The sequence below is a fragment of the Rhinatrema bivittatum genome, chromosome 16, assembly GCF_901001135.1.
Source record: "Rhinatrema bivittatum chromosome 16, aRhiBiv1.1, whole genome shotgun sequence".
Lineage (NCBI taxonomy): Eukaryota > Metazoa > Chordata > Amphibia > Gymnophiona > Rhinatrematidae > Rhinatrema > Rhinatrema bivittatum.
The window spans coordinates 28,653,462-28,665,956 of record NC_042630.1 but is presented as its reverse complement, the minus strand read 5'-3'; the positions used below and the strand labels follow the sequence as shown (position 1 = coordinate 28,665,956).

Sequence of the window (12,495 nt, the reverse complement as noted above, 5' to 3'; positions counted from 1 at the left end):
CCAAACCTTTAAATGATTGATTTTATCCTCCTCCATCATGTAAACACGATCAGATCCCGCCCCAGTTCCAGTGCCCTCCACACCACATTTGGACCGCATTTTGTTATCAAATGAGGCTGGGGGGGGGGGGTTTCTCTCTCTTTCTCTTTTGTACCTTGCCAGGTATTCTGCGTTTTCCAGTTCCTGCAGTCCGAGCTGCACACCCCCCCCCCCCACCCCCCACTTTGACAGCCAGTCCTCGGGGCGCCATTACTCTCGCTATTGCAATTCCTCCCAACCTGTTTATCGATCATGGGGTACGTGTACAGGGATAGTTCAGGTCTAACTGACAGATGAGTAGTTGCTGCTGGCTGTGTTTTCATGCTTATGTATAGATATATTTAATATATATGTGTGTGTATGTATATGTATATATATATATATATATATATATATATATATATATATATATTGTTATTGTTGCATCCTATTACAGAGTACAAAGCATGTTTGTTCCAGTCACTCGGAAATGGGTTTTGGTTGTGTGTTTGGTTGTCACAGCCCCCAACCTCGCCCCTCGGTGCTTTGACACTCCGGGCTGTGGTTGTTTTGATCCTGTTCACAGCCGCTTTCTCCTTGGTTTGATCTTCTCTGTTGAGTGTTCTCTGTAGACAGGAACTTGAAACCATACTTTGTGCAGAAGAACTAATGTGGTGGTTATGAATTATATCTAAAAGAAAAGATGTGACAGTAAAGTAGGCAGCTGGGGCAAGGGCTTTTAACCTGTGGGTTTTTTTCTCATTTCTTTAGACATATGGTGATTGGTCAAAAAATTATTTTGGTCTAAAGTTTGTGTAAATATTTCATTTCCTTTATTTATTAATAAAGGAATGGGGCTATGTGCTGTCCTTAGCCTTAGGAGTATTTTGAATGTGGAATGATGCTTTATTACATCTTGTAATTGCTAATTATTTTGTGTTAAATAGACCGTCTGCTTTGTAAAGGAGAAAGTTTAGTTTTACTCCTTAAAGCTGTAAAAGTTTGGATGCCTTATGAGTTAACTATGTCATCAATTTTGTATATAGTTTATTTTTAGGTCACCTTTCAAAATAATGCTCAGGGCAGCTTACAGCATTTATTGGTATTCAGATATAGTAAATCCTGCCCTAAAGAGCTTACAATTTTAGTAAGTGGCAACAGGAGATAGTGACTGGCCCAAGGTCACCAAGGTGTGTCAGAGAGATAGGATTTGAACCCTGTTTTCTCTGGTTCTTAGCCTTTCCTCACTAGACTAATCATAGCATTTCAAGACCAATTTAGACAGCTTGTTGATGTAGCTAGAATAGAAATCTTTATATTTTATGACTGCATTTGGTCTGATAAACTACCAGGGAGGCTGACAAGATGATGAGCTTATCAGCCAGTGCATTTACAAAATGGATTAAACTTCAAAAAGCAATAAAGCTGCTTATGAATAGTGCCCTGTTCTATTCATCATGTTCATGCCCAAGCGTTCAGGTGTCCCTCTATCCAGCCAGTGCAGATTTTTTGATAAACTTAGTGAAAAGATGGGGAGCTACTGTTCTGCACTTTGGTAGCTTTTGCTGTAGAGTCCTGTGTTCTATAAGTGTGCTGTCAGTGGTATAGTTTTTGTTATTGATATAAATTAGATGGTGTCAAGTGAAGAGAACGTTTCAGGTTTCCAGGCAGTTCATTTTATTTGATATATTTTTCATATTGCAAGTGAATTTTACAATACATTGTTAGTATTTCATTTTGACAGAACTGTGAGAATTTTCCTTTATTTTGGAAATATGTATCCTGATGTATCCTCAATTCGCGTATGTTAAGATACTAACTACCATTTGAATCTTGTAAACCGTTGTGATGGCTTCACCGAAGGACGGTATATAAAACTCAACAAATAAAATAAATATGCCATTTTCTTTTGTTAGCTTAATTTAGTAGCATAAAAAAGTTGAGCTATTTACAACATCACTAGGCTTTATGAACGTTTGGTTGTTCCTGAGCCTTTGATGCATACACTCTTGAGATGATGGCAATTTTAGGAGAACCAAGATGGCTGTGTCCTGAGAAGGTGGGCTGGAGCTCGCTCTACTTTCTGGCTTCTTTCTTTTCCTAATGCCTCATACCAAGAGGAAAGCCAAGTTGAGGGAGTCTGTCCAGGCTTCTCCCTCGACTTGCTTCCTGAAGCCTCGGATTGAGGGCATCTTTGCCTTGTCATCGGCTATGATGCCGTCGATGACCCTAGCGGATGCCGACGGGGAGTGGATGCCAATGCTGCAGGCCGAGGAAACAACGCTAAATCCCGGTGTGCCTACCATGCCATCTCCTCCCTTCAGCAAGATGCCTGTAGAAGCGGTGCAGAATCCGGTAAGCCCCGCAGTAGAACAGGTCATTCCAGTGCCTGGGGGCACCGTTACAGTGGCTGCTGCTGACTTTAGTTTTGCAGAGAGGTTAAATAGAAGTGCCTTTTCTATTCCCATTTAGGGATCTGCACCCATTAGTCCCCGAATGCAGAATTTACCATAGTTATCTGGAGGAGACTTAGCCTTTAATAACACTTGAGCGAAGGTGGCATGGATACTGAGTCTTGTCTGGCCTCAAAGATTACTTCAATTAAGCCCCCAGTTATCACACTGGGTGCTGTTTGGAATGCCTTGGTTTCCTTAGAAGCCTCTATTTCTCCTTTGACTAAGATTTCTCCTGATACCAATCAGCGTGTCTCAACTATTGACAAATTGGTTTCTTTACAAAGGGGTAAAATTGAAGCTTTGGAGTTCACGTCTCTGTAGTTGATAAGATACAAAATGTTTTGGTTCAGTCTGATTTAATTCACTCTAAGAAACTTGAGAATGTTGAAAATGCTTTGAGAAGCTTGATCTTGAGAGTTCTCAATTTTCCAGTTACCAAATTGATCTCATTATTGGAACTTTTCAAGAATTATATCTCACAAGTTCTCAAGATTTCCAAGGAGGCAATGACTGTTATCACTAATATGTACTATTTGCCACTTCAAGTTACCGGTACTCGTGAAGTTCAAGACCAAGAACAAGATCCTTCCTTGAATCTAACGGCTTTTCTTGAGTCATCGCAAGATGTTTCTATATCTAAAAGGGAAACTTTATTGGTCTCCTTTGCTTTCTTGAATGATCGAAATGCTGTTCTTTAGATTTTATTTTTCGTAACAGATCTTTGCCTTTTTATGGTCAGAAGATATGGATATTTCCTGATATAACTAGAGTAACCCAGGATCGTAGGAGGAAATTTCTCTCCATGTGATCTGAGGTTTTATCATTAGGTGCACAGTTCATTTTGAGATATCCATGTAAATGTTTCGTGAAACATCTTAATATTAATTACCTATATTGTGAACCTTCTCAGTTGAGAGATTTTTTGGATTCGCATGCCCACAAAGCTCTTTAAAATGGTATGGTAATATGGAAATGATGTTTTGGTATGCTTCTCTATTTCCTTTTTCTTATTTCAGTGTTTAATCGCTCCTTTTGTTTCTTGGTTTCCCCTTTTTTTCCTATAAATATTTAGAGAAATGTGCAAAAATGATTCCCTTTATTTCTTTTTATTTTATATGTTAATATGATCTCATTCTGAAGTTAATTCCTATCTTATGGCACATCTCAAATTTTTCTGGTACAAGAATTCTTGTGTTTAATTTGTAAAATTCATAAATAATTAAAAGATGATGGCAAACACCTGAGTTATAATTTTGGAAATGCCCTTACAAAGTTTGCCAAAAAACCTCATTTGTTTTCCTATCCTGTAGTTGAAATAACTATTTTTATTTAAATACTCTGAGAACAGTCAGTTCTCAGGTCAGTGTGAGTAAGAGTTCAGAAATTTGTACAGTGAAACGAAACCACTCTCTGGTTGTCCATGTCCAGGCATTCTGCTTTGCTGAAGCCCTTGCATGCCAATAGGATAATTTGTAATTTTTGCCTACTATGGTTCTCTTTTAGGTCCTGCTGCTTCAGCAGAAAATATAGGCCAGGGAATCTGCTTAATTTGCCTGCATGCTCTACAGTTATGAGACATTTGCATTTGTTTCTTTTCAGTTATGTTTAGGCTAGCAAAGAATAGCTCTATAGTAGAACTAACAGAGTCCTTCCTTTTGCCATAAATATTGTACAGTTCTGACATTGCATAATATAAGTGGGAATGTGTCCGTGAACCAACAATGTTTTGTGTTCCTTGCATATTCTACAGAACACCTCCTTGTTTATAAGTTGATATACTCTGTGAAAGAAGTTTCCCATGATAGAAGAGAAATGTTCCATGCTGTTTGGATGCAAGGTCCATTGGGCCAAGGTTTTTAACAAATGGAATAGGTATATCGGTAATAATGGAAAAACATGTTGCTTTATATTGTTGACTCTAGGAATGCCCTCCCATGTTTGTTTTATGAATTGATATATTTATACACTAGACAAACAATTCAGTCTTAACTTTTACACTACTCATTTAGATTGTTTGAGGAGATGAGTGGAAATAGGATTGCAAATTACATTTTTTGTATGAATAATTAGTTAAATTCATTAAAAAAAAATGTCAGGCACATCAAATAAATGTAATAACTGTTTTCATGCACTATTATCTGTAACTGTATTGTTAGAATTTGTTTTTATTTATGAGTCGCCATGATTGTTGGAGCAGCGGTTGATAAGTGATTTTCAAAATAAATATAAATAAATCACAGACTTTAAAATTCTCAAGCAAGTTTTAATTAATGGAAATAATATTCCATTCTGTATATTAAATGCTTAACTAAGCATTTAATAAATAGGGGCCTTCAGGAAGGCCAGTGTCTTATATGAAGAACTTAGGCCAAGAATTACAAGAGCTAAAAATCCTGTAGCATATGCTCCTCGATTGAAGACTGGTAAACAGATAAGAGAACCACAGCAGTATAGTCATTATATCCTGACATCAGGTATTATATTTTGTTGACAGCAACCAGAAAATACAACAGATGCTATCATTCTGAGTATTTTTCAGTGTTGCTACTCGGAATAGAAAATAAATGGTTGGTATGTTGTTCACTGCCAGAAATCAACCAGTCAGATGGGTCAGTGTTTAAATAGATCAACAGTTATAAATGATCCAAATTACTTTCAGCAAATGGAAGATATCATAAGTAAAGCAACATAGATTGAATGCTTGATCAACAAAATGCATGGATAATACATAAATCTTTACTTGGAGGGAAAGAAATAACTAATTTGTATTTGTATAGTACCCGCAACTAAGTAATCCAGTTAGTTTCACAGTTACATTATGTCACATCTTGTGTGTGGTAGATCTGAATTCCACTTTTGGTGCCTGATCTGTGCGGCAGCCTTCCAAAGCAGGAGCAATGCAGTGCAGTTGAATAAAACAGATTGGAAGACAGGAAAGGGACTTGCCCAGGTTCACATCATGTATATCGATGAGAAAGATGGAGTCAGTTGGACCATTAGATGATCGAGGGGTTATAGGGGCACTTAGAGAAGATAAGGCCATCATGGAAAGATTAAATTATTTCTTTGCTTCGGTGTTTACTGAAGAGGATGTTGGAGAGGTACCCGTAATAGAGAAGGTTTGCATGGGTAATGATTCAGATGGACTGCATCAAATCACGGTGAACCTAGAAGATGTGGAAGACCTGATTGACAAACTGAAGAGTAGTAAATCACCTGGACTGGATGGTATACACCCTGGGGTTCTGAAGGAACTAAAAAATGAAATTTCAGACCTATTAGTAAAAATTTGTAACCTATCATTAAAATCATTCATTGTACCTGAAGACTGGAGGATAGCAAATGTAACCCCAATATTTAAAAAGGGCTCCAGGGGCGATCCGGGAAACTACAGACCAGTTAGCCTGACTTCAGTGCCAGGAAAAATAGTGGAAAGGGTTCTAAACATCAAAATCACAGAACATATAGAAAGGCATGTTTTAATGGAAAAAAAAGTCAGCATGGCTTTACCCAAGGCAAGTCTTGCCTCACTAATCTGCTTCACTTTTTTGAAGGACTTAATAAACATGTGGATAAAGGTGAACCGGTAGATGTAGTATACTTGGATTTTCAGAAGGCGTTTGACAAAGTTCCTCATGAGAGGCTTCTAGGGAAAGTAAAAAGTCATGGGATAGGTGGCGATGTCCTTTCGTGGATTGCAAACTGGCTAAAAGACAGGAAACAGAGAGTAGGATTAAATGGACAATTTTCTCAGTGGAAGGGAGTGGACAGTGGAGTGCTTCAGGGATCTGTATTGGGACCCTTTTCAATATATTTATAAATGATCTGGAAAGAAATATGACTAGTGAGATAATCAGATTTGCAGATGACACAATCACAAGCAGATTGTGATAAATTGCAGGAAGGCCTTGTGAGACTGGAAAATTGGGCATCCAAATTGCAGATGAAATTGAATGTGGATAAGTGCAAGGTGATGCATATAGGGAAAAATAACCCATGCTATAATTACACAATGTTGGGTTCCATAATAGGTGCTACAACCCAAGAAAGAGATCTAGGCATCATAGTGGATAACTCATTGAAATCGTCGGTTCAGTGTGCTGCGGCAGTCAAAAAAGCAAACAGAATGTTGGGAATTATTAGAAAGGGAATGGTGAATAAAACGGAAAATATCATAATGCCTCTGTATCGCTCCATGGTGAGAACGCACCTTGAATACTGTGTACAATTCTGGTCGCCGCATCTCAAAAAAGATATAATTGCGATGGAGAAGGTACAGAGAAGGGCTACCAAAATGATAAGGGGAATGGAACAGCTCCCCTATGAGGAAAGACTAAAGAGTTTAGGACTTTTCAGCTTGGAGAAGAGACCGCTGAGGGAGGATATGATAGAGATATTTAAAATCATGAGAGCTCTAGAATGGGTAGATGTGAATCAGTTATTTACTCTTTCGGATAATAGAAAGACATGGGGGGACTCCATGAAGTTAGCATGGGGCACATTTAAAACTAATTGGAGAAAGTTCTTTTTTACTCAACGCACAATTAAACTCTGGAATTTGTTGTCAGAGGATGTGGTTAGTGCAGTTAGTATAGCTGTGTTTAAAAAAAGGATTGGATACGTTCTTGGAGAAGTCCATTACCTGCTATTAAGTTCATGAGAACATAAGAAAATGCCATACTGGGTCAGACCAAGGGTCCATCAAGCCCAGCATCCTGTTTCCAACAGTGGCTAATCCAGGCCACAAGAACCCGGCAAGTACCCAAAAACTAAGTCTATTCCATGTAACCATTGCTAATGGCAGTGGCTATTCTCTAAGTGAACTTAATAGCAGGTAATGGACTTCTTCTCCAAGAACTTATCCAATCCTTTTTTAAACACAGCTATACTAACTGCACGAACCACATTCTCTGGCAACAAATTCCAGAGTTTAATTGTGCGTTGAGTAAAAAAGAACTTTCTCAGATTAGTTTTAAATGTGCCCCATGCTAACTTCATGGAGTGCCCCCTAGTCTTTCTACTATCCGAAAAAGTAAATAACCGATTCACATCTACCCGTTCTAGACCTCTCATGATTTTAAACACCTCTATCATATCCCCCCTCAGTCTTCTCTTCTCCAAGCTGAAAAGTCCTAACCTCTTTAGTCTTTCCTCATAGGGGAGTTGTTCCATTCCCCTTATCATTTTGGTAGCCCTTCTCTGTACCTTCTCCATCGCAATTATATCTTTTTTGAGATGCGGCGACCAGAATTGTACACAGTATTCAAGGTGCGGTCTCACCATGGAGCAATACAGAGGCATTATGACATTTTCTGTTTTATTCACCATTCCTTTTCTAATAATACCCAACATTCTGTTTGCTTTTTTGACTGCCGCAGCACACTGCACCGACGATTTCAATGTGTTATCCACTATGATACCTAGATCTCTTTCTTGGGTTGTAGCACCTAATATGGAACCCAACATTGTGTAATTATAGCATGGGTTATTTTTCCCTATATGCATCACCTTGCACTTATCCACATTAAATTTCATCTGCCATTTGGATGCCCAATTTTCCAGTTTCACAAGGTCTTCCTGCAATTTATCACAATCTGCTTGTGATTTAACTACTCTGAACAATTTTGTGTCATCTGCAAATTTGATTCTCACTCGTATTTCTTTCCAGATCATTTATAAATATATTGAACAGTAAGGGTCCCAATACAGATCCCTGAGGCACTCCACTGTCCACTCCCTTCCACTGAGAAAATTGCCCATTTAATCCTACTCTCTGTTTCCTGTCTTTTAGCCAGTTTGCAATCCACGAAAGGACATCGCCACCTATCCCATGACTTTTTACTTTTCCTAGAAGCCTCTCATGAGGAACTTTGTCAAACGCCTTCTGAAAATCCAAGTATACTATATCTACCGGTTCACCTTTATCCACATGTTTATTAACTCCTTCAAAAAAGTGAAGCAGATATGTGAGGCAAGACTTGCCCTGGGTAAAGCCATGCTGACTTTGTTCCATTAAACCATGTCTTTCTATATGTTCTGTGATTTTGATGTTTAGAACACTTTCCACTATTTTTCCTGGCACTGAAGTCAGGCTTAACCGGTTTGTAGTTTCCTGGATCGCCCCTGGAGCCCTTTTTAAATATTGGGGTTACATTTGCTATCCTCCAGTCTTCAGGTATAATGGATGATTTTAATGATAAGTTACAAATTTTTACTAATAGGTCTGAAATTTCATTTTTTAGTTCCTTCAGAACTCTGGGGTGTATACCATCCGATCCAGGTGATTTACTACTCTTCAGTTTGTCAATCAGGCCTACCACATCTTCTAGGTTCACCGTGATTTGGTTCAGTCCATCTGAATCATTACCCATGAAAACCTTCTCCATTATGGGTACCTCCCCAACATCCTCTTCAGTAAACACCGAAGCAAAGAAATCATTTAATCTTTCCGCGATGGCCTTATCTTCTCTAAGTGCCCCTTTAACTCCTCGATCATCTAACGGTCCAACTGACTCCCTCACAGGCTTTCTGCTTCGGATATATTTAAAAAAGTTTTTACTGTGAGTTTTTGCCTCTACAGCCAACTTCTTTTCAAATTCTCTCTTAGCCTGTCTTATCAATGTCTTACATTTAACTTGTCAATGTTTATGCTTTATCCTATTTTCTTCTGTTGGATCCTTCTTCCAATTTTTGAATGAAGATCTTTTGGCTAAAATAGCTTCTTTCACCTCCCCTTTTAACCATGCCGGTAATCGTTTTGCCTTCTTTCCACCTTTCTTAATGTGTGGAATACATCTGGACTGTGCTTCTAGAATGGTATTTTTTAACAATGACCACGCCTCTTGGACATTTTTTACTTTTGTAGCTGCTCCTTTCAGTTTTTTTTCTAACAATTTTTCTCATTTTATCAAAGTTTCCCTTTTGAAAGTTTAGCACGAGAGCCTTGGATTTGCACACTGTTCCTTTTCCAGTCATTAAATCAAATTTGATCATATTATGATCACTATTGCCAAGCGGCCCCACCACCGTTACCTCTCTCACCAAGTCCTGTGCTCCACTGAGAATTAGATCTAAAATTGCTCCCTCTCTCGTCGGTTCCTGAACCAATTGCTCCATAAAGCTATCATTTATTCCATCCAGGAACGTTATCTCTCTAGTGTGACCCGATGATCCATTTACCCAGTCTATATTGGGGTAATTGAAGTCTAAGAGAAACCGAAGCAAAAGCCTTGCACATACGCAAGTAACAAAGTACACTGGTGCAGGATAAATTGTATCACCACCGAATATTCCAAAAGAACTTTTATTGCAGTTCAAAGCAGAATCAGGTGAAACAATGTTGAGATGGCAACTCCATAAATTAAAGAACACATAGTTTAGAGCGATCCCCCGACACGGACCGTGTTTCGCTAGGCTGCATTGGGAGGGACCAGCATGAACATTAAAGTCTAGAATATAAACAAAATAATATACAGTCATTTCATAAGGTGGTGAGAAATGGCCAAACAATTTCCAAGAGCAAACATACATACCTTCTCAGATATACAATGGAGCGCAAGCGCCCTCAAAACTGACAGCCATTTAAAGCTAAGGAAAGGCGCGAAAGCTGACACTCTCGCGAGAGCTGTCAAAATTGAATGCTGCAGCCAAATTTCAGGCTCAGTGAAACAAATGCCACTCAATATCCTTATTTAAACCTTTAGGATAAACTGTATCCAAAGTAAAGATCCATTTCTGTTCCCTCCGACCCAGCACCTCGGGGTAGTTGCCACCCCGTGGGGGACGGCGAACCACCTCGAGGACCGAGAAGGAAAGGCCAGAGATGGAGTGGCCGCGTTCCAGCCAATGTGTTACCAGGGGTTCGTCTGCTCTACCTAAACGGATGTTCGAGCAATGCTCGATAATACGGGTCTTAAGCATCCGAGTAGTTTTCCCGACATACAGTAGGGGGCAGGGGCATTTGATGACGTAGACTACACCTTTTGTAACACAGTCGGATGAGGTACGAATTTTAAACAGCCGGCCCGTAGAGGGGTGAATGAACCCTGTAGACAATTCAGTGTGGCAACACATACTACAGTGTCCACACGGTCTATGTGTAACATGCATGGGAGAATCGGCCGCAGAGTAGGTAGTGTGTGGAAAAGAGGCTGCGTGTACAAGCCTGTCACGAAGGTTTGAGCCCTGCCGAAAAGTAAAACGCAGGGGACTTTGCAACAACTCCGAAAGTGCCAGCGACCTCCAGTGGCGGCGAATCATGGTGGCAATAGTGTTCCCCAAAATAGAGAAAGGTAAAATACAATTATTCACAACTTCATCCGACTCGGTGGGGGGAAGAAATAACCAGTCCCTATGTGTATACAGTGCCCTCTTAAAGGCTTTCTTGACCACCCGAGAAGGGTAGCCCCGTTCCAGAAACCGAGTAGTGAGACCCTGTGCCTGTGTCAAAAATTCCAGTCGAGATGAACAGAGGCGGCGTAGCCGCAAAAACTGTCCCGTGGGAATATTATCTTTTAAGGGCCTGGGATGACAGCTCTGATATTGAAGAAGGGTGTTGCGATCGGTATTTTTTCTAAATAATGTGGTATGGAAGCGGCCCCCAGCCACCGATATCAGGACATCCAAAAATGCGATTTCTGAAGCATGTAGGCAAAAGTTAAATTGAATATGAGAATGAAGAGAATTGAGCCAGTCCAGAAACATGTAAAATTGGGGATCAGTGCCCTTCCAAATAAGGAACACATCATCTATGTACCGTCGCCATTCGTGAATAAGGCCGGCTTTCGCGCCTTTCCTTAGCTTTAAATGGCTGTCAGTTTTGAGGGCGCTTGCGCTCCATTGTATATCTGAGAAGGTATGTATGTTTGCTCTTGGAAATTGTTTGGCCATTTCTCACCACCTTATGAAATGACTGTATATTATTTTGTTTATATTCTAGACTTTAATGTTCATGCTGGTCCCTCCCGATGCAGCCTAGCGAAACACGGTCCGTGTCGGGGGATCGCTCTAAACTATGTGTTCTTTAATTTATGGAGTTGCCATCTCAACATTGTTTCACCTGATTCTGCTTTGAACTGCAATAAAAGTTCTTTTGGAATATTCGGTGGTGATACAATTTATCCTGCACCAGTGTACTTTGGTAATTGAAGTCTCCCATTATTACTGCACTACCAATTTGGTTAGCTTCCCTAATTTCTCTTAGCATTTCACTGTCCATCTCACCATCTTGACCAGGTGGACGGTACTATACCCCTATCACTGTAGTCTTCCCTGACACACAAGGGATTTCTACCCATAAAGATTCAATTTTGTATTTAGTCTCATGCAGGATGTTTATCCTGTTGGACTCTATGCCATCCCGGACATAAAGCACCACACCTCCTCCCGAGTGCTCCTCTCTGTCATTGCGATATAATTTGTACCCCGGTATAGCACTGTCCCATTGGTTATCCTCTTTCCACCATGTCTCTGAGATGCCAATTAAGTCTATGTCATCATTTACTGCTATACATTCTAATTCTCCCATCTTATTTCTTAGACTTCTGGCATTAGCATACAAACATTTCAAAGTTTGTTTTTTGTTTGTATTTTTATTCTGCTTTTTAATTGATAGGGATAAGTTAGAATTTTTTAGCTCAGGTGAGTTTTTAGTTACAGGCACTTGGACTACTTTTCTAATTATTGGAACCTCACTGTTGGGATGCCCTAATTCTAATGCATCATTAGTATCCTTTAAAGATACCTCTCTCCGAACCATGCGCTGCTGAGCGACTGTCGGCTTTCCCCTTTGTTCTAATTTAAAAGCTGCTCTATCTCCTTTTTAAAGGTTAGCGCCAGCAGTATGGTTCCACCCTGGTTAAGGTGGAGCCCATCCCTTCGGAAGAGACTCCCCCTTCCCCAAAAGGTTCTCCAGTTCCTAACAAAACTGAATCCCTCTTCCTTGCACCATCATCTCATCCACGTATTGAGACTCCGGAGCTCTGCCTGCCTCTGGTGACCTGCGCGTGGAACAGGGAGAATA

At 39.8% G+C, this 12,495-nt stretch overlaps 1 protein-coding gene across 3 annotated transcripts in view; it reads left to right on the top strand.

Moving 5' to 3' along the window:
• Window positions 1–12,495, top strand: part of ASH1L (ASH1 like histone lysine methyltransferase) — a 295,195-nt gene that overhangs the window by 592 nt on the left and 282,108 nt on the right. The window lies entirely within an intron of this gene.